The sequence below is a fragment of the Tamandua tetradactyla genome, chromosome 7 (genome assembly GCF_023851605.1).
Source record: "Tamandua tetradactyla isolate mTamTet1 chromosome 7, mTamTet1.pri, whole genome shotgun sequence".
Classification (NCBI taxonomy): Eukaryota; Metazoa; Chordata; class Mammalia; order Pilosa; family Myrmecophagidae; genus Tamandua; species Tamandua tetradactyla.
In genome coordinates, this window is record NC_135333.1 from 60,395,134 (window position 1) to 60,417,653 (window position 22,520).

The 22,520-nt window shown below is 42.8% G+C and overlaps 1 protein-coding gene across 6 annotated transcripts in view; it reads left to right on the plus strand.

Moving 5' to 3' along the window:
- MICAL3 (microtubule associated monooxygenase, calponin and LIM domain containing 3) overlaps window positions 1-22,520 on the plus strand; it is a 191,721-nt gene that overhangs the window by 10,494 nt on the left and 158,707 nt on the right. The window contains exon 3 of one of the 6 annotated variants that reach the window (XM_077169548.1): window positions 2,088-2,234. The exons of the other annotated variants lie outside the window; for them this stretch is intronic. The gene's annotated coding sequence lies outside the window, so the exon portion shown is untranslated. The remainder of the gene's footprint in view (window positions 1-2,087; window positions 2,235-22,520) is intronic. 6 annotated transcript variants of the gene reach the window in all.

A 22,520-nucleotide genomic window follows, 5' to 3' on the forward strand; every position in this document is an offset into this window, starting at 1 on the left:
TCTCACTCTAGGCTGGATTCCATCACCACTGCCAACTGCCCCCCCCCCCCGCCCCCCCAGGCTTGATCTGGAAAATAAAATGGAAATAATTTGATGTCATTTATTTTAAAAATAAAGTGGGAGTAAAAGATATTCTACCATTTCTGAGTTACACCAAAAAGGAATTTTCTTTCTGTTGCTTTAAAAGGCTGAAACCCAAAATAGGGAAGTATGTCTAATGTATATTCCTTCAGAGTCGCCCCAGCTTGCATGGTTCCATGGGAACTTTGGGAAAAGGAATCTCGAAATGCTGCATGTGGTGAGAAAGTAGTAAAGGGAAGTCTCTTTTCTTTGGATAAAGTGGATGACCCTCCACTGTTAGCCAAGATTTCTGTGGCCACACTAAATGCATGCTCTTTGCCTTACGCCTGCATGGATGTGATTATAGCCTTGATCTTTTAGGGGGCCATTCTTGTGATCCAGGATGTCTGAAAATGAGTCAAAAGCCCTCCGGTGTCTGCCATCTGTGAGGCCCTGTGGTGGGCATTGTGGGGTGGGGTGGGGGAGGGTAGGTTGATCACTAAGGGAGGATAAAGGTGTGAGCTGCCTCTGCATTCCCCAGAACTCTCCATCTGGGTGGGGAACTTGGTTTTGTTTCTACTCCAGTGAGCTTAGGTGATCGCATCACTGTTCTGGGTCACAGTTTTGTCATTTGGCAAGTACGGAAACGTTGGCTCTCAGTCACTTTAATGGGGTATACCGGGGGTGCAGTTTGAGTATAAAATTGGGCAGCTGTGCTTGGAAACAAACTGCAAACACCGTTTACATCCTGATGTTTTCATATCAGGGCCTTTATTACACTTAGAGATCACTGCTCACCTCTTCTAGTGTAGAAGGACTTACAGGCAAAGATATGTCAGAAGCTGCCCTAGTGGTCTGGCTCATCTTGGAACTTTTATTCATGGAATTCTCATGCAAGGCACGTAGATCAGCAAGCATCAGCTTTAAAGTAAAAGGGAGTAGAGGTCACAGGCTCTGTTCTCAGGGTTTACTGTTCACTTTGGGAGTCAGGATAAATAGTAAAAGAACCACAAGTGAACATCAGACAGATACAGAGAATCAGGTACACACCAGCTGTGAGTACTCTGCTGCACAAAAGGCAGTGACTGTGCCCTCTTCCCCTCAAGCCTGCCTGGCCACTTTATTGCTCCTGGGATAGGACAGGCATGCTCCTGCTCCAGGGCCTTTGCGCAAACTTGTCCTTTCCCAGAGCACTCTTCTTTGAGATATTACAGCTTAAAATCCCTTAGTCCCTGTATGTCTTTGCTTTTACTTTCTCCATGTAACATAACTGGCCACCCAATTAAAAATGTCATCATGCCCCACCTCCCCAGCACTGAATTCCCTCTACCCTTTTTCTTTTTCCCACAGTGCTTACCACTCTTCAGCATACTATATAATTTTTGTTTATTGATTGGCATCGTAGCCTGGCCTGGAGTCAGGCCGCTGAGTTTTAAATCTCAGCTTTACCACTTACTACTTGTATGCCTTGGGTAAATTACTTAATCCCTTTGGCCTTGGTTTCCTCATTTGTAAAAATAATCCTAATTTATAAGGCTTTTATGAGTATTAAATGAGTTAATATTTATGAAATGCTTAACTATGTAGTGTTTGATGAATATAGCTGTTGTGTCTTCCCACTGAAATGCAAGCTTTCTGGGGTCGGAAAGCTTTATCTGTTTTCTTCTGTACTGTATTCCTAGCAGTTGGCACAGAGCAGGCAGTCAGCATGTGGTGAGTGAAGGCATGGGCTGGGGTGAGCTGGTCTGGAGGCTGTCAGGGGAGCAGGGTGGGCTGGGTCAGTGCTGGGGATCTCATAGTGGCCGTCTTCCACTCTATCTCCGCACTGAGTGGAGCCCTGTTTTTTGCTTTTTAAATTATTATTTTTATTTTTTTCCAACTTTTTAAATTGTATAGTGTAACGTATATACAAAGCAAAGAAATAAAAAAGCAATAGTTTTCAAAGCACTTTTCAACAAGTAGTTATAGGACAGATCCTAGAGTTTGTCATGGGTTACCATACGACCCTCTCATATTTTTCCTTCTAGCTGTGGAGCCCTGTTTTAATCTCATCTGAACTCTTGGATCCATGCATGTCTCATAAAGTACATAGAATTAGCAAGTACCAAACATGGTAGCGGCCTGCCAGTTAGCAGATGATCAGTAAATGTTCTTCCTCAGCTCCACTGGACCAGGTGAGTCAGGAACTGAAAGGAAGTGGTTGGCAGGGAGGGGCAAGGGAAATTCTGTGGCCAGGTGTGGAGAGAGGGACAAAGCTAGACATCAGCTAGACATGGAAGCATCACCTCCTGTTGGAGCTGCTAAGAAGGAGCTATTTGTTGGGGAACACTGCTGTGGTGAAATTTTAAGTTATTATTAATGATTTTTGATAACTTTAATTTGTTGTCATTTTAGAAAAGTGCAAAAAGAGTACAAAGCACTCCTTTTTTTTTTTTGGCCTGAGCAGACTCCGGGAATCGAACCTGGGTCTCTGGCATGCAGGCTGAGAATTCTACCACTGAGCCACCGTTGCAACCCCCCATTTACTTTTTTTTTTTTTTTTTTTTTTTTTTATTAATTAAAAAAAGAATTAACAAAACAATTAGAAATCATTCCAATCTACATGTACAATCAGTAATTCTTAATAACATCACATAGTTGCATATTCATCATTTCTTAGTACATTTGCATCGATTTAGAAAAAGAAATAAAAAGACAACAGAATAAGAATTAAAACAATAATAGAAAGAAAAAAAAAACAAAAAAAACAAAAACAAAAAACCTATACCTCACATGCAGCTTCATTCAGTGTTTTAACATAATTGCATTACAATTGGGTAGTATTGTGCTGTCCATTTCTGAGTTTTTATATCCAGTCCCGTTGTACAGTCTGTATCCCTTCATCTCCAATTATCCCCCCATTTACTTTTTCATATATATTTTCTCTTTCTTGTCTTTTTTCCCCTGAACCATTTATGGGTAAGATAGAGACATTATACCCTTTGATTCCTAAATACTTAAGTGTTTATTTCCTCTGAACCAAAATATTCTGTTAGATTTTGATAGGGCACTTTAGTATGAGGTCCTGACATGGGTAAAGGCACCTTCTTGAGAAAAAGTATTTGGGGATGATGTGGACAGGTTGTTTGGGATTGTTCCCATTGGAGGGTGATGAAGACAAGGTAGGACCAGAGGTAGCCTAAGTGATGTAGATCCCAGGAAGCATTAATTGGAATCCTGGGTCTGTATTGTTTGGGGTGGAGTAAAGGAGAGGAAGTATTAAATGTACTGTTAGAAGCAGAGCTACTTTCTGGGGGAGGAGAGCAGGATATCTAATCTAAAAAAGCAAACTCAGTTTTAGTTTTCTTGTTGAAACAGTGAACCCTTGCCCCCTTTTATTCATGTTTCAATCTACAGAAGATAAAGGGGCACCAAATCCTGGCTGATAGGATAGTATATCTCCCCTACATTCTTAGAGTAGCAGATGTAACATTTTCATATTTGTCATATTGTCAGAAGGCTGAAGGGTTGAAAGAGATGCTGTGTGAATCTGGAAAATGGTGCAGTTGTTGAATATTGGGGAGGTAGTTCAGGTTTTGCCATAAAGTTAACAGGAAGAGATAGAGATTTTGGAGTCATTAGTGAGAGAGGAGTGTGGTACTGTGGTTGTTAAGTGGGGAGAGGGAATCTGAGGAGAAGCTAAGAGAGGTGTGAAGCCAAAGGATCAAGATTGCAGGGAGAGTAGTGGTAGTAGTATAGAAAGAAATAAAATTGATGAAAAAGAACAAGAGCTGAGCCAAAAGCGATGGAGGGCACAGGTGAGTAAGTTTCCCTGCAGTTCCCCATCCTAGCCTCATGCCCTCTGGGGCCTGGAGGCACCTGTGGACTCTGTTCTTTCCAGAGTCAGAGCCAAATTAAGGGAGCATTCTATAAATTATGCTGCCTGGGGTGCTAGACCAAATCAGATGTGGAAGGTTTTAAAATCCACTTCCTGGCTGCCTAAGTGTTCTTGTGGGAATTATACCTCATGGAGAATTTCCCAAGGTATGATGTCTTTATATCTGAACTTATGTTAAGGCCCAAAAGACTTGATGAATTTTCCTTTTTTTTAAGGTCATGTGCTATATGAAAGACTGTGCCATTCTCTCTAGCTTTCAGATTCCTCGAGTCTCAGGAGGTCTTTCAGGGTGAAGTAACTACAAGATTGTGCTTTGTTTCCACAAACGTGTGCCAAGCACCTTTTGTGTGGGAAACATGAGAATTTAGTAGTGAATCAGTGGCCAGCAGGAGCCGGCTTATAACCCATCATGACATTTTTAGGAACTTTGCCAGTTAAATACAGCCACTATTAAAAAGGGCAGTAAGAAAGAAAATGAGGGGCAAAAAAGGTATGTAAGAAACTATATACTTAAATTATATTAAAAACAAAGGGTAATACTCAACTCATTCCTTTTTCCTTACTTTTTATTGACTGTGTTCTTTCATCTCTTGTATCTGTATGGTGGAAATGTCATATAATTTAGGGGTACTGTGGTGCATCTCTTCCCAACTCTGTTTAGTGATGTCATGTTGGCCATGGTGGGAGTGTTTATACCAGAGTAATAAGCAAATGCTGCAAATCAGGGCTTGGTTCATTGTTTGGCTCCATTTCTAAGAGAATGGTGGAGGCATTGCAGTTTTAAACTTAAAAGGGTTTTGTGTCTGTAGCCATTACATTGGAAATAGCACAAAAAAAAGTTGAGGAAATCTTCTTCCAGTATTGGAAAACTAGTCTCCAACTTGGAAAAGAAGGTACTTATATCATGTTTGATATATATCTATCTTGTTTTACTTTTGCTTTACTCCTTAAAGTAAATGAAAATATTAACCAGTGTTTATATGGAAACCATACTTGTTTGTCAGCTGTAACTATAGGTTGGCAACAGATAAAAGAGCGACATGGGACTCAGTAGCTATATGGAATTTACAATAAATCATATTGTATATTTTACTACTTGTGTGTTGCACATCCATAAAACTTATAATAAATATATGTACATATATATACACATACATTTGGGGGGAGAGTAAGTTGTAAAACCCTTATCTGCACACTGTAGTGAGCTCAGTGACACTGTCTCTGCCCTCTTGGATCTCTCAGTTTAGTGGGTGTTTTGTTTTCTGGGCTGCTAAAAGAAATACCTTACAATGGGTTGGCATAACAATAGGAATTTATTGCTCATGGTTTCAGAGGATGGGAGGCTTGCTTCCTCCCGAAGTTGGTATTTGCTGGCTGGCTGGCAGGCAGTCTTTGGGGTTCCTAGGCTTTTCCATTACACAGCAATGCACATGCTGGCGTCTTCTCTCCCTTCCTGGTTCTGTTGATTTCCAGTTTCTGGTTGTTCCCCGTGGCTTCTCTCGCTCTCTGTCCCGTTTCCTTTGCTAGTAAGGACTTTGGGCATATTGGATGAAGGCCCATTCTCATTCAGTTTGGGCACACCTTAACCAATAACATCTTCAAAAGTCCTGTTTACAAATAACTTCATACCCACAGGCCCAGGGGTTGGGACCTGAACATGCCTTTTATGGGAGACACGCTTCAGTCCCCAGCAGTGGGGGAGACAGATAACCAGATAATGAGAGAGATATCAGTGTGGGGTGTGGGAAGTGCAGGGATGAAGGCCCAGTGCAGGGTACAGTGAGATCCTATGCCAGAGTGTGTAATCTGGGTTGGAGGGCAGGTCAGGGAAGACCTCCCGGGGAAAATGGTCTTTCATGGTATTTAATATAATATTTAAATGATATTGAAGCTAAGCACTAATTGATAGTTGTCAGGTGGATGGTGAGTGGGGGAGCCCTACAGATCACCTGCAAGTTGGAGGGGTGGCGCGCAGGTCTGAGAGCAGAGAGGCAGTTGTGTCTGGAGCATGATGATAAGAGGCAAAGAGCATTGCTCTCGCCAACTAGGAATTGACCTCATGGTCGAGTAGCCAGACATATTCAGCAGCTAGAATACAAGGTGGATTTGAACAAAATGGTGTGGAGAGAGTAATTAATTTTCAAGGGGGTTCTGCAGACAAGGTAAAATGGTAGTTTGCAGTTTCCTTAGGGGACTCCAGAAGAGAATCACATCTTTGACCAAAGGCCCTTAATGTCTTTGTGTCCTGACTTACCCATTCTCCACTGCCTTGAGGGAGAGGGCAAATTCTGTCTTCCCCAGACTACTAGGGAAGTACCACCTGCAATCCTGACCATGAGTGCATGCTATGTACTTTGAGAAATGTTTATTGGTTTTTTATATCCACTAGCAAAGCATTATGGATTTCAGGTTTAGGAGAGACTTTAGAGCCAATGAATCTAGTGGTTATGGGGTGTGTTCAGCTGGGAGAAGTTGCTAAAGAGGGGCATCTATCTCCTCTGGGCTGGGGCTGTCTTGCAAAAGTCACTAAGTGCATTGTGGGAATTCCTCTAGTGGGACTTCTTGGTGAAAAAACTCAACACCTCTAGTCTCTTCATTTTACCAACATTCATTGAGTATCTACTATGTGCTAGGCCCTGTGTTACTGATGAGAGTTCAGAGATGTGTGTGACAAGTATGTTTTTTTTTAAACAGCTTTACTATTTAATACATCTACCATACCAGTTCATGTATTTAAAAGATACAATTTGATGGTTTTCAGAATATTCACAGAGTTGTGCAGCCATCATCACAATTTTAGAACATTTTCCTCACCCCCAAAATAAACCCTGTATCCATTAGCAGTCACTCCCATCTTTCTGTGACTTTATCCCCTGGCACCCACTAACATAAATTTTACCTATTCTGGGCATTTCATGTAAACAGAATCATCATTCTGTGACTGGTTTCTTTCACTTAATATCATTTCAAGGTTCATCCATGTTGTATCATATATCAGAACTTCATTCCTTTGTTATGGTTGAAAATAACCTGTTGTATGGATAAATTATATTTTGTTTACTGATTTATAGTTGATGAACATTGGGTTGTTTCTACTTTTTGGCTATTATGAGTAATTCTGCTATGAATGTCTGTGTACTGGTGTTTATGTGGTATTTACTGGGAGTGGAATTGCTGGGTCATATGGTGGTAACCCTATATTTAACATTTTAAAGAACTGCTGAACTGTTTTCCAAAGTGGCTATACCATTTTCCAATCCCACCAGAAATATATGAGGGTTCTAATTTTTCCACATCTTCTTCAGCACTTGCCTATCTTATTGATTATAGCCTTCCTGGTGGTTGTGAAATGGTATCTCACTGTGGTTTTGATTTGTATTTCCCTACTGACTAATGATGTTGAATATCTTTTCATGTGCTTGTTGGTCATTGGTGTTTCTTCTTCTGAGAGATGTGTATTCAAATCCCTTGCTTATTTAAAAAATTGGGCTATCTTTTTGATTATTTGGTTAGTTGTAAGAGTTCAGTATATATTCTGGATACTAGTTGCTTATCAGACATGATTTGCAAATATTTTCTCCCATTCTGTGGGTTGTCTTCACTTTTCTACATGGTATCCTTTGAAGCATAAATGCTTAAAATTTTGGTAAAATCAGTTTGCTCTCATTTTTTGTATGAACACAGATTTATAGGTCAGATATCTGTACTTTCAGGTATTTTATGTTTTAACAAGTTTCTAGAACGGAACATCTTGTAACCAGTCTCATAACCTTTAAATTGAAAACATTCTCATGTTTGTTTTAGCTTTTGAAAACTTAAAATCCTATGAAAGCCACATAAGCTCTGTGTAGCCTTTGTAGCCTTTCTCTCACCCTGCCAAAGCTCTGTGTAGCCTTTGTAGCCTTTCTCTCACCCTGCCATTGATAAAAATCCATAAACAGGTGGCTGCAGAAGTGCCTACCAAACACATGCCTGGCCTCCAGGCTACTGGGGACAACTTGAGTCTGACGCCAATGTATTGAGGTTGTATTTAAGCATAAGCTAGGGAAACGAGGCAGGGTTGTTCCTCACTGTAATCTTAACTCCCCTGTGTCATCTAATGAGAGATTTGATTATTTACTCTATTTACCCTATTTTCTCTAGTAGAAGAAATGGAATTTAATAACAAGCAGTGCAGCTGGGTTATGTGGACAAGTTACCGGAATGAAAAACTTTAAACTCTCTCCTGCCCTGATCTTTTACACATATTTTAACAATCCACCTTCTCCCTGTATTGTTCAGGAAAGATTAAAAAGAAAGAAGGCATTTTACTTACCTAGAAGTGTTTTGTTTGCTCTTTGAGCCTCATACCACCTCTGAGTTGGGAAGCAGTTTCCTGTGTCTGAGGAAAGAAACTCAGGGGAGGTTCTGTTTCTTGTTGGAGGTCATGTGACTAGTTCACTCGTGCGTGGGTATGCTGAATTCAGTTTTGGGGGTACATACTTGCAATTAAGTACAAATATGTGTTTTCAGAGCCTTCTTTGTACCATAACCCTTTAGCTCTGTTCATGGGTTATTTCCATATCAGCTTGGGGTCAGTGAACATGTTGATTTTTTTCTTTGCATGTAATCTGAACAGTGTGGGTGTAAATACGCTGCTGGGGGTTGGGTGTGGGGGTGGGTGAGTGAGGAGTGGGAACAAAAATATGAGAGGGAGAGGAAACCTGGGTAAGGAAAGGTGGGGAAGATTAGATTCTGTTTTTCCAAAGCAAGAATGTGTTGGGCATCTGTGAAACAGGAAATGTTAGCTCTTGAACCCAGTAGGTTCTAAGATAACTTAAAACTTCCCAGACTTGTTCATTCTATTTTATCCATAAGGCAGTAAAGTGCTTAGATCACTTCTTAGCAAGTATAATTTTGGATGGAGCTGCTTCTGATCCAGCTGATGATGATGGCATTTTGGGTTGCTCTACCCTTTCTTTTTAGCTCATCTCAGGACCATTTCCATGGCTTCTAGTACCTTTGAAAGACAATTCTTTCACAGAAGTCACCCTTGGAATTTATTTTGGCCCAAGTGATGGTATAACTTCTGTAACTTTGTTCCCAGTGGGGACAGATTTTCATACTTTGAAGAAGAATGTAACATCAGTTAAATGTGGGGTCTCTACAGCCAGACTTCCTGGGCCCTGTTCTTCTACCACTTAGTAACCACGTGACCTTGGGTAAATGACTCAGTCCTCTGTCTGTTTCTTCATCTATAAAATGTGGGTGATAATGCCTATCTCATGATGGGGTTATTGGGAGGATTCATTGACAGTGAAATTAATTGAAGTGTTATGTTCAAATGAACAACCTACAAAATAGTGCCTGTTGCATAGAAATCCTATCAGATGTTACCTTCTATTATTGTTGCTATTACAAAACAACCAAAACCTTGATTTGGACCCTGCTTTTATGAATGAAGGGGGTTCATCAGGCTAGGTGGCAGTATTTTTGGCAAAACATGAAGTATGAAAATAAATAAATAACGATATCACCGGCTCCCATTCCTGAGCCCTCCTGTGTTTTAGGCCCTGTGGTACTAACTTGTACATATATTATCTCATTTAATTCTCACAACAGCTCTGCAAGCTCTGTTTTATTGCATGCTGAGGCTCAGATCTCAGTAGTGGAGCCCATCTCAGTCTCCCCTGACAGCCTCTTAGCTTTCCTCATCTGTGTTCTATCTTGGGAGCCAAAGGGACAGGAAAGCCTGTCTTTGCCCTGGGCTTTGATTTCAGCTATTTGCATAACCCATGGCCTTGAGGGAGGTTGGATTTCTAGGATATAAACCTTTTTTCAGATGACTCTTTTGTCTTTTCTGTTGTGATGATTGAATACTGAGGAAGAGATGCTCTGCGGGCTTGTCTTTTCAAAAGGGTCCATTTTCCGTTCCTAGGCTAGGCCCCTGTTGGTCCCCACCCTTAACCGACACCCAGGTGGGGGGCGAGGGTGGAAGGGGGATGGCTCTCCAGCAGTTAGCTTCACTCTGCCCCTCACTCCATTGTCACAGTGCACCACTTCTCACACCCACCCTCAAGATGGGCGCAAGTCTGGACAACCTTGCCTGTTTCCTGGGCTCTCTTGGAAAGCAACATCCTCAATTACCTATTTCAGAAACAGTTCCTTTGCCAAATACATGATTTGTAAAAATCTCTTGATGGTGTCCTTTGAAGCAGGACATTCCCCCCACCACCCCCTGTACCATTTTCCCATGTGATGAGTCTTGACAAGTGATGTGATGCCACCAGACGGGAGAGAGAAGAGGGGCAGTCACCCCCATCTGCATGCTCCCACATTCCCTTTCCCCCCATGCCCACCCCGTCCATTAGGTGCCAAGTGGCAGATAGGATAACTCACCCCCCCCAAAGAAGTCCGGAAGACCTGCAGTGAGCAGGTGGGGATTCAGGGTGAAACTCTGCTGAGGAAATGAGGAAACAGCTGGCTCCGGCCTAGAGCAGCCTAGGGTGGGGGCCCAGGTGAGTCCTGCACAGAGCTAAGTGCAGAATGCCTGGTGGTTCCAGGGCTGCACCGGTGTCTGGGCAGCAGGTATGTGGTGGGTGCATGTGGGCTGCCCAAGGCAGGGCTGTGCTGGTGCAGGGCACATTAGGCCTGGCAGTGCCAAAGACTGCATAGCTGACGGGTCAGGTTACAGTTGCTGTGGGAACTGTGACCTTTGAATTTCCTGGCTTATGTGTGGAATTTCAGTTGCATAATACTACAACAACTTGGAATTTACCCCCCTTCTATCCTTTATTTTTGGCCTTTAATTTTGTATCCTAGTGAATGAGATCCATAGCTTTGTGCCTCTCCTTCTCATCCTGTTTTCCTTCTCCTCCTCCACTGAAGTGTACCAGCTGGGGTGGGGGTTGGGGGCTGTGGGAAACTTCCTCTGTCAGGGCCCTCAAAGCCTGGTGAATGGGGGAAAAAAAAATGAGCCCCTGGAGCTGGGTCTGGGATGGACTCCTGTGCTTTTTAGGCTGGGCCCAGCTGTTCCGGTGTCCTTTTATTTCTTCCAAACATTCCATACTCTTTCCTACATTGTTCTGCATGCCTGGAGCATGCTCCCTAGGTGGCTTAGCTAAATTCTCAGACTTCAGTTCCCACTCTCTCTGACAAACCTGCTGTCACCACCTTAGCCTGAAATGATTTCCCCTTCCAGTGAACTGTTGGCATTTAATCAGGTGTTGCCTTGGGATATGACTTCTTATTGTCTTCAGCTGTTTTTGTTTGTTTTTCTGCAGGAGGTCTAAATCTAATAGAAGTGATATGGTTTCTTTTTTCCACAAACCTGATTACAAGATCCTTGAGGGTCAAGATTTTAAGTCATTGCCTTGCTTATTAAATATTCATTGATTTGTATTTGATTTGCTGAATTAAGCATGTATTTTCTAAATGGTGTCTGCTGTGGAGAAGTCACTGGGCTGGGGTCTACAAAGGACATAGGAACAAACCAGGTCCTTAAATCCAGATTCCCTAAGATACCTAGCCTGGCCTGCCATCCTTTTCTGCCTTGCCCAGGGAAGTCTGAGGCACTGGCCTTTGGGTCCTGGAAGGCCCAAGTCCCTTCTCACCTGATATCCTGGACACATGGCCGTCACCAAGCACTGTCCTTCCTGGAGCAGGCAAGATAGTTCTTTCTTACTGAGGCCTTTCCTGACCACCCAAACCAAGCCGGGGGGTTTCTTTGTCATTTTCTCTTATATTTTGTGGTTCTTTTTCCCATTGAGCTTTTCATGATTCCTAAGTGTAAACCTACTTGTCTATCTCAGCATTGACGTTTTTGTCCAGATGACTGTCCACCACTGTCCTCCACCCCCTCCCGGGATATAGGATCACAAGCTTTTGTTCACACTCAGTGCTCAGACCCAGCACAGTGTCCAGTCAGGAAACCTGCAGCAGATTTTAAATGAAGAGGCGTTGCTCTTAGAAACGTATGTACTTTTCTGTAAAAGACAAGACAGGAGCTGGAAAAGCCTGTAATCTCTTCTGCAGATTGAGCCGACTTTGGTCGGTTTGCAACAGGCAGGCTTTATGGAAGCACCGAATGTCCCTCTCTTTAGATAAAAGAGAAAATATCTTTGATGTGGGCAAGCTACATGTACTTTTTCTTTCTTCCTTTCTTTTTCCCTGCCTCGTATATTCCTCTTTTGGTTTGTCTTACAAACAGTTTAAGGCCACTCATGTTCTCGAACAGAGTTGTACCGTGAAGAGGCTGAGGCAGGACTGTTATCTAAACTGTGGCATTCTAGACACTTACTTTGGGACTTTTGTGGTGCTCATTTTTTTCTAAGCTTTCGAGATCATATTTGAGAAGCAGCCTATTGTCCTGGCCAGAACAGCCAGAATTGGAACTTATAGTCTCATCTCTGTCCCTGACTTCCCTATGGGGCAATTAGAATAGGTATTGAAGTGGACTTCATGTCTCAATTTTCCTCATGTATTGGGGATGCTGTCTGTGACTTACTGGTGAAAATGTTTAAAGAAAGAACTTGAAAGGCTAGTGAAATGAAATTAGATAAGAAAGAAGTGCTCTATAAGCTCAGAGTATAATTATTAATCAGACTTTCCTTGGGTCTGTCTGTGTGCCCTGGGTTTGCCTTCCACTGTTGCTCGAGCTGCCAGAATTAACATATGGAAAGGAGCTGGAGCATCTCTCCCGGCCCCTCCTGGCACTGTGGCACACTGTAGATAAACTGAGCCCTGTAGCCACTGTCCCATGAAGAAGTGGTAGGTATCGGGGCAACAGGCAGTAGGCTCCCTGGGTGAGCACCCTGCTCCCGAATCTTCTGGTCATCCAGTTTCCGTGCTCCGCCTGCCTTCAGTCCCACATGACCCTCAATACCTACTTTTCTCGGCCCAACAAGAGGAAGGGGGACTGTTTTCTGCTCCCCCACTTGTTTTGCTGAATGCGAGGTGGGAGTGAATGCCAAGTTCTAAATCTGTCTTTCTGTCCATCCTTGAGTGGTCATTACTCAGCGCACAGCTTTGGGATTCTTCCTTCTCCACGGAGCCCCCACTGGTAGTAGCTCCCTTTGGGAGTTCAGTCTGTATGGTTGGAACTATAGCTGTTTTATTGCAGTGGCAGGTAATCATATTTATTTTTATGTTGTAGTTTCCACTTTTAAGAAAGTATCAGCTTTGATATATATTTGCATTTTTGAATATTAAACTTCTGAAGCAGAGTAGTGTTGATGTTTTCTTTCTGCTCCTTCCTGCTCATGTCCCCTTCCCCCTCCCCAAAAGTCCTATGCCCTTATGCATGGAACATTACCTGGTGCACAGTGAATACTCAAAAGAGTTGTTAAATTGGGGAGAGGAGACGTGGGGTGACAAGAAGGGTGCCAGGTCCAACTCTCTTTCTAACCCATATGATTTAAGATGAACAAAAATGTAGAAAAATGCTTTATTTGTTGTCTTCTCTGCTTCTGTCTTTACTTTCAATGCCCCACCCTGCTTTGAGGCAGTGCTTCCCAAACTATGTTCTGTAGACTGTTGGAAAGTATTCTGGAGGGAATAAGTCAAAGTGTGTTCTTAATAAAATCGGTGATTGAATTATACTGATTTTGTTTGTGGGGGGGAGGGTTTTATTGATAAAGCTATTAAAATGTTAAAATGAAACATTTTCTTTAACCTGTGAGATCTTTTTATTTGTGATTAATAAAATACAAATTCATTTAGAAATGTTGAGTTAATAACTTTTGATCATTAGGCATTTTTTTATAAGTCATGCTGTACTGATCCAAGTGCACCTTCTCTCCCTTGCATTTCTAGGTATCTTTTCATACATTTTCATCAAAGCCTGTTTGTGAGCAGATCTAATTGAGAAGGGCTGGACTAAAGTCTGGAGCCAGGTCTACCTTTAAGGCTGCTTTGTGGCTCATTTGTGGTTGTGACTGTCACCTGTTGTGCTAGTTGGCTGTCTGTTCTGGGCTGAACCCTGTCCTGGGTGTTTGGGAGTGGTGAGCCAGTTTGAGTCTTCCCTCCAGGTAGTTATATCTCTGAGTTGTTTATTTCTACTGTGGCTTTTTATCACGGGGGAGCTGGAGGCTTAGGAAGGCTTCCCAAGTCAAAGGTTTTGCAGTGGATCCCAGAACCTAGTCTGGGACTGCTTTTAGAACTTTGAGACTTCAGGCCTCTCTACTCCTCGTCCTTGGAATAGCTGTGTCCCTTCAGCATTGCAGTTCTGTATCGAATGCCCGGCTCCTACCCTATTCTCCGTCCCCCACTACACTCCCATGCAGGCAGGACTGAGTACTTGGGCCCCTGTTTTTCTCTCAATCAAGCTCCTTATTTTCCCTCTTCTTTCTGCTCATTTCGGGTTTACCTATCCTTCACATTCCCTCAGATCCACTTTTTCTTCTGGGAAGCTTTCCTGGGTCTGTCTGTTTTTGCAAGCATCATTTTTCATTTTCATATGTGCTTATTAAATGTTTATTGACTTTCCTCTGTTGGGAGTTTGTTGTCTAACTTCAGCCTCTCTTTGGAACTCTTGTAGTCAATTCGAGTTTAATGCTAGTGACCTCCAGGCTGTCTGGTCAGCCTTCTTGCTGTGTGTGAGTGCTCATGTGCCTGTGAGTACATGGTCTTACCAGTGGGCAGGCTGGTGATCAGTGAGCAGATTATCAGACGCTGTAGCTTGAGCAAACACATATATTCTACCCTTTTTTTTTTTGCAGTGTATGTACATGCTGTTTTGACTAACACAAATTCAGTGGAAAATGTTGAATTCATAGTCGCGTTTGAATCTTTAGGCCTTTTTTCAATTTCAGTCAACAGATAATAGTGAATAGTCTCTATCATACAAGGATCAAAAAATCATTGATGCCCAAAAAACTGGGAACCACTGGCTACACCATTCTCTTGGCATTTATGAACTGTTTTGTACTTTTAATTATTTTATGTGCCTCTTGACTGCTCGGCTGGATTGTAGTCTCGTGAGCGTAGGGCCTTTGTGTCACCTGTCCTGCATGAACCTCAGACTGCCCACACATAAGACTCAGGAAGTATTTATAGATTGGATTCCATTCTTTGGTCTTATTTACCCTGTTCTACTCTCTGTTCCACTCTAATATATTATTACTTTCCTGAACTCCCTCCTTGCTTTTCTTCCTTTCTCTAGTTTTTACAAATAATTTCTAACCTCCACTAATTTCCCTACAATTAATTCCAACTACTAACTGAACTCCACCTGCACATTCAGTAAGCTTTGAGCTAGGCTCTCAGTAGCTGTATGAGAGTTTAAAGAATTATTTGTTGAGCATTTTTGCCAAGGATTGTGGAAAGCCCTTTAGAAATTCATTCTCTTATTTGATCCTTGCACTTAACCCACCAAGTGGGTACTGTTTTTATCCCGACTTTAAAGAGGATCAGACTAGGAGTTAGACAGCCAATGTACGGCAGAGTTGAGATTCCAGCTAAGTATGACTTGATAGCCTGTACTATTTTTTTTTTTTAGTATTTCTTTTTTTCAATTTATTTTTAAATTAAAAAAGTATATAACAACATACAAACACAAACATTCTTAACATATCATTCCATCCTACATATAATCAGTAATTCACAATATCATCACATAGTTGCATATTCATCATCATGATCATTTCTTATATTTACATCAATTCAGAAAAAGAAAAACAACAGAAAAAAATTCATACATACCATACTCCTTACTCCTTCCTTGCATTGATCACTAGCATTTCAATCTACTAAATTTATTTTAACATTTGTTTCCCCTATTATTTATTTTTATTTCATATGTTTTACTCATCTGTTGATGAGGTAAATAAAAGGAGCATCAGACACAAGGTTTTCACAATCACACAGTTACATTGTGAAAGCTATATCATTATACAGTCATCTTCAAGAAACATGGCTACTGGAACACAGTTTTCCATTTTCAGACAGTTCCCTCCAGCCTCTCCATTACATCTTGACTAACAAGGTGATAGCTATTTAATGTATAAGAATAACCTCCAGGATAACCTCTCAATTCTGTTTGGAATATCTCAGCCATTGACACTTTATTTTGTCTCATTTCATTCTTCCCCCTTTTGGTCAAGAAGGTTTTCTCAATCCCTTGATGCTGAGTCCCAGCTCATTCTAGGATTTCTGTCCCACATTGCCAGGAAGGTCCACACCCCTGGGAGTCATGTCCCACGTAGACAAGGTGAGGGCTGTGAGTTTGCTTGTTCTGTTGCCTGGAGAGAGAGATAACCTGTATTTTGAAGCATCCTGGCATCTCTGCTTTCTGAGGCTCAGTCAGTGCTCCCCACTGAGGAATTTTCTGTTGGAGAAATGGAAACAGTGGCAAGAGGTACTGCTCAGAGATGAGTGAGCATGACATGGTCTGTCGCTGTGGAGGAGCCGGGAGGTATGTCTTCCTCCAGGGCCTGGAGCATATTCCATAGGGGAAGGAAGAGCATGGGGTTGGGGGGCGGGGGTGAGACTGGGAGGTGAGATCAGCCATCTAGAGTCAGAGAGTCTTGAAATCCAGACAGAAGATGTGGTGCCGGGGATGACAGATAAATCCACTGGGGCCGCTCGTGTTCCCAGGACCAGAGAGAGGCAACTCTGGTCCTGGGAACAGTCAAACTGTAAGAGGTCGGCTGATTAGGTCACACAGAATTCAGGGATCACATAGTAGACTCCTGGGCAAAATAGCTAACCTTTCTTAATTATTTTTCATTTTATTTTTTACCCATCTGTAATATGCCGATGAACGTAACCACTCACAGGTTTGTTTTGGGATTAAGATGGTAGCAAATATGAGTACTGAGGTTCTTTAGCATAGTGGTTCCTTAGCATAGTGGTTCCAGACTTCTTGGAATCAGGTGCCAGCTGCGTCACTTACTAACTTTGGACAAGTAACTTAACTCTTCTGTGCCGCATTCTTCCTATCTATGAAATGGGGGTAATAACTATACCTTTCTCATAATGAGAATTAAGTGAGGAAATACATATATAGTTCTTAAATGATGCCTGGCACATGGTAGAAATTGATAAATAAACTGTAGCTGCTCTTAGTAGTGGTATCATCATAATCACCACATTACCTGGTATGTATTAGGTGATTTCTTTTTTGTTTTTTTGTTGTGAAAAATAACTTATATACAAAACAAAAAATTTCAAAGCACACTGCAACAATTAATTATAGAACAGATATCAGAGTTTGTATGTAATACAGTTCCGCAATTTTAGGTTTTTCCTTCTAGCTGCTCCAAGACACTGGAGACTAAAAGAAATGTCAGTGTAATGATACAGCAGTCATAATCACTTATTAAATCCTAACTTTTGTTATAGCTCCATCTTCTCCTTTGATCTTTCTCCCAATCTTTAGGGGTATTTGGGCTATAATATGGACTATGAAACCAGTTGTTGTTCTGGTGAGGCTGGCCCATCTGGGTTTCAGGATCCCATCTGGAGATTGTAGGTTTATGAAAGTAATCATAGTGAGGTGATTTTTTTTGGGTGGTGATTACTTGAAGGCAGGTAACCAAAGAAAAAAGCCTCCCAAATGTATGGTAAGGTATGACCTCTGATCACTGCATGGAAATGATGTACTTTCAGCCCTTCTCTTGAGCCCTGAAATTATAACCATCTTATGCCAATTCTAGAGTCTTTTAGAGTTTCCAGGTATTACGGAAATCCTTAAAAATAGTCATTATTTTCTGATGTAGAAGGACTCTTGGAGTCACATCTCTTCTCAGGCACAGAAATGTTTCCCTCCATTTTAAAATAAGATGTGGGGCCTGGGAGAGGAGAACCTGCCCTGCAGATGTTCCTTCAGCCTCAGCTGCTTCCCCTCTGTTGGAAGACTTGGCAGGCCTGAGTGGGAGACCGCAGCCCATGTGAGCAGAGACCACCCTGCTGGCTTTGCCAGGCCCCATGATGCCCAGGCCTCAGTGGGAGCTCTGTGCCTGCCTTGGTGCCCATCAGCTCCTTTGTTTCTGTTTTTTATGGGTTGGCTTTCCCCTCATCCCACACCAAGACTGGCCACGTTTAGCTTTAGCCATGCAGTTCCATTCAGCTGCCAAGGCCCCTGCCTTCTGACTGCCTCTCCTAAAAGCACCCAGCCCCTGATCTTGAAGTTTTGTCTGAGTCTTGACTATATCTATGTGGCGCCATTGTTTTTTCCTTCAATATTTTTTAACAAAATTCAAATCCCTGGACCTTGTTCTTTGAGGATGAAGTGAGAACTGCTTTCTGAGGACTGGTTCATACCAAAATCCAGCTGCTTTTAGACGGCTGCAGGTCTTTAAAGGGACAGTTTATTTGTAGAGCACAATCCCTGTCCCTGGGATTCCAGTGTGGTCTTTGCAGGGTCGGGGTGTGACAGTCTGACAGAGGTGCATGAACTGAGCTTGATTTTAAGTCTTCAGTCTCCCAGAGAGTCAGGGGCCTGTGGTACAAATCCCTTTACCCCTCTCTCCCCAAGACAATTGGTAATGCATGTGGACGTGCACTATGTATTAAGATCTTGAACCAAACCCAAATGTGCACATTCTTATGGGCAGTTGATCAAACAAAAGGCGAGACTCATCGTTGGAGGCCTCTGATATGGGCAGTGGTAGTGTTCTCGGCTAGCAGTTACTTTGTAAATGGCTCAAAGACTTCAAAGTCTTTGCATGGACTTTGCATACTTGGCCGCAGTGTGCAAGATAAAAATACAGTTGAGGACGTGAAGTAGGACAGACTCCTGGTTGAGGCGCTGAGAAACTCAACGACAGTGGTAGAACAAGTTGGCTTTCCTCCAGTTCGCCGCCTTGGATTTCCTACTTGGGTGGAGGAGGAGCTGCTTTTTGGGGGATATTGATTGGCTTCTTTCTTCATTCTTACTAGAACACAAAATTCCAACTCTGGTAGTGATACCATTTTGAATACTCCATTTATATTGCCCTGTAGATGTAGTATGGGTCAGGAAGCAAACAGAGCTCCATTTGCCTTTAGGGAAGACTGAGAAGGAAGTCTCTCCCCTTTTAAATTATCTTTTCTACTTCCACAGTTCCAACCTGGTCTCCTTTCACTTTGTGCCCAGGCAGCTGCCCATACCTCCTGGACCTTGCCTGGCTGTAGTCCCATTTTCCTGGTACGATCCTCCTGATTGCGGCCAGGCTGTTCTGCCTTGGAGGCTGTTCTCCCTCTCACCAAACCCAGATCCCTTTCTCTGCCTGGCTGTGAAAACCTCCAGGAAACCAGTGGCAGTGCCTACCTGGCCCTGCTTCTAGGTCCGTGCAGGTGCCACACCAATTTCTTCCTCTGGCTTAGCCTGTGCCTTCTGCATACCGAAGGGCCCCTCTTCTCTGCTACCTAAATCCCAATCTTGCCTTCCCTGACAGCTCTGCCACCTGGCCCAGAAACTCTTCTTAATTTGCTGGGTAGCACCTATGCTGCTTTGCTTCGTGTTGGCTCAGCTTCTTAATAATGGGAACCATGTCTTATCTCTTTGCCTGCCTCTTTTAGCATCCTCCTGTATAATTCTTCCGTCAGCTAGGTTTGAAAGCAGTCAGTAAGTACTTGATTGGCAGACCTACCACTCTCTTATAGTCACTGGCCCTAGAAAATTATCAGTAAGAAGCATTTTCCCATCTTTGTTCCATTTTGAATTCTTTTTTTCTTTTTTTTTTTTTTTTTTTTGATAGATCTTACAGTCAGTTTGAGTTTGAATTTTCAGGAAGTAGATAGTGTGGACTAACTAGTAAAAGGACAAATCTCCCCTAACTGGACTGTGAGGTAGTATTGGGGGTGTGTGTGTAGCTATGGATGGGCAGTCTGTGGTGGATCTGATTGTGGTCGGGGTGGAACTGGCCTCCCTGTGAACAGGGGATGCTCTAGAATTGCCAGGGCAGTTTCAGCCTGAGTGGGTTTGGGGAGCTGGATGCTCCTGCCACTCTTGCTTTGCTTTTCTCATCTCCTGTTCTCCCATTTCCACCCCAAAGTCTGGGCCACCGCCTGTCATGTTAGAGATGCTGTTGGCTCCTCAGGCCTCCATGTGGGGAGGAAGCTCTGGCAGTTGGTGTGTATGCTGAGAATGTGGGCTTTTGACTTCAGCAGGAGTGTGGCTGAACTGTCCATACATGTTCAGGGCTGAGAAGGCTCTCAGGGAGCTCTGTGGGTGCGAGACCAGGTGCCATCCATGTAAGGGAGGATCATGGGTCGGGTGAGAGCCTAGGTCTGGAGATTGGTGTCCCCAGGGCCACAAGGTTGAGGGCCTGGAAGAGAACTGTCTTTCCAGGGTTGACACTCTGCTGTGGGAATGGCCCTGGGACTCTTTTTTTTTTTTTTTTTTAACTTTTTTTAAAATTGCGTACTATAACGTATATACAAAGCAAAGAAAGAAAAAAAGCAATTGTGTTCAAAGCACTCTTCAACAGGTAGTTACAGGATAGATCCCAGGGTTTGTCATGGGCTACCATACCATCATCTCAGATTTTTCCTTCTAGCTGCTCCAGAATATAGGAAGCTAGAAGGAATAAATATTTTTTTATCATCACAATCGAAATTTTTCATCTTTTTTGTGAAACATGACATATATACAAAAAAGCAATACATTTCAAAGCATAGCATAATAGTTATGGAACAGATTTCAGAGTTTGGTATGGGCTGCAATTCTACAGTTTTAGGTTTTTACTTCTAGCTGCTCTAAGATACTGGAGGCTAAAAGAAATATCAGTTTAATGATTCAGCAATTATATTCGTTTGTTAAACCCTGCCTTCTCTGTATTACTCTACCATCACCTTTGATCTTTCTAGCTCTCTCTTTAGGGGTATTTGGGCTATGCCCATTCTAACTTTTTCATGTTGGAAAGGGCTGTCGACAATGTGGAATAGGGGAATGGAACTAGTTGATGTTCTGGAGAGGCTGAGCCCTCTAGGTTTCAGGACTTATCTGGTCCAGGGACCCATCTGGAGGTTGTAGGTTCTGGAAAGTTACGCTAGTGTATTGAACCTTTGTAAACTCTTATATATTGCCCTAGGTGTACTTTAGGATTGACTGGAATGGTCCTAGTTGGGGTTTGGCAAGTTATGATAGGTAGAAATGTCTAACTGAAGCTTGCATAAGAGTGACCTTCAGAGTAGCCTCTCGACTCTATTTGAACTCTCTCAGCCACTGATACTATATTAGTTAGACTTCTTTTCCCCCTTTTGTTCAGGATGAAATTGTTGGTCCCACGCTGCCAGGGAGACTTTCACCCCTGGACATCATGTCCCACGTAGCAGGGAGGACAATGATTTCACTTATAGAGTTGGGCTTAGAGGGAGTGATGGCCCTGGGACTCTTTCATCATTCCTCTGCCTTTAGTGGAAACCAAGGAAGATATATATGTTCATTCTTTTATTAGTTGCCTTGGTTCATTTATTCATCTTTTCAGTTTCTCAGGTCAAAAGTCTTTAGAGTTATCTTCTTATTCTCATGGCCGTTTTTTAGCTGGTCAATCAACCCTGTTAACCCCACCTTCATATTTTGACCCAGAATCTGACTGTAGCCTCTATGGCTGAGCCACTGTCATCTACGCCTTGAACTTTGCAGTAGCCCCCAGACTGGTCCCCCACCTCCATACCTTGTACCCCTAGATGTACTATTGACCTAGCAGCCAGAGTGGTCCTATTAAAATGTGGAATGTAATCATGTTATCCTTACTTATTCAACCCTTTGTAGTGGCTCCACATGGCACCTCAATAAAAATTGAGGGCCCGACAGTGCCTTACAAGGTTCCACACAATCTGCCTGTCCTCTCACTTCCTGGACCCGGTCTCCTGTTTTGCATGCTCTGTTTCCCTTTGCCTCGGAAGCTCTTCCCACAGTCACTGTTCTGCTTTCACTTTCCTCACCCTCTGCCCAGACCACTAGAGTGACCCTTGCCAGCCTATCCACAGTCTACCACAGCGCTTCCTGCCTTCCCACCCCGCTTCAATTTTTTCTTCATCGCATATATTGCCTTCTAACTTAGGGCTTTCTGGTTTGTCATCTGTCTGCTCCCACTAGAATGGAAGCTCTGTGAGGACAAGGGCAGTTTTGTTCACTGTTCTGTTCCCAGTACCTGGCATGTGGGGAGTGGGTAATAAGTATTTACTGACTTCATTCATTTATTCTGCATCTGTAATATGCTGGAAACCAGTCTGTGTGGGCTCATGTGTGTGTGTGTGCATACACACATGTACCCAAATACATTGTTGTGCACACTCACACACAGAGGAATAAGATGTGGTGCTGCCCCCACTGAGCTCAGTGCTGGTGAGGAATCCAGTGAGCAGATGTTGACAGTGTGGTGTGAGCACCACTGATGGAGAGAAGAATAAGATCCTGTGGGAAGGAGGGGCTGAGGAGCTGGCTCAGAAGCTCAGCCCTCAAGGCCAAGAATGCTACCCAAAACCTTTGTTTTTTGCTACCAAAAACGTTTGCATGCCTTCTCTTCTCTTTTCCCATGAGACCAAGAAGACAATTAGCAGCTTTATTCAGCTCATCAGTCAATTCAGATATTAAATGTTTATGGCCTACAAAGTACACACTTTCCAGTGGCACTGGAATGCCACTGGTTCCTGAAGAACGAAAGGTGTCATGAGT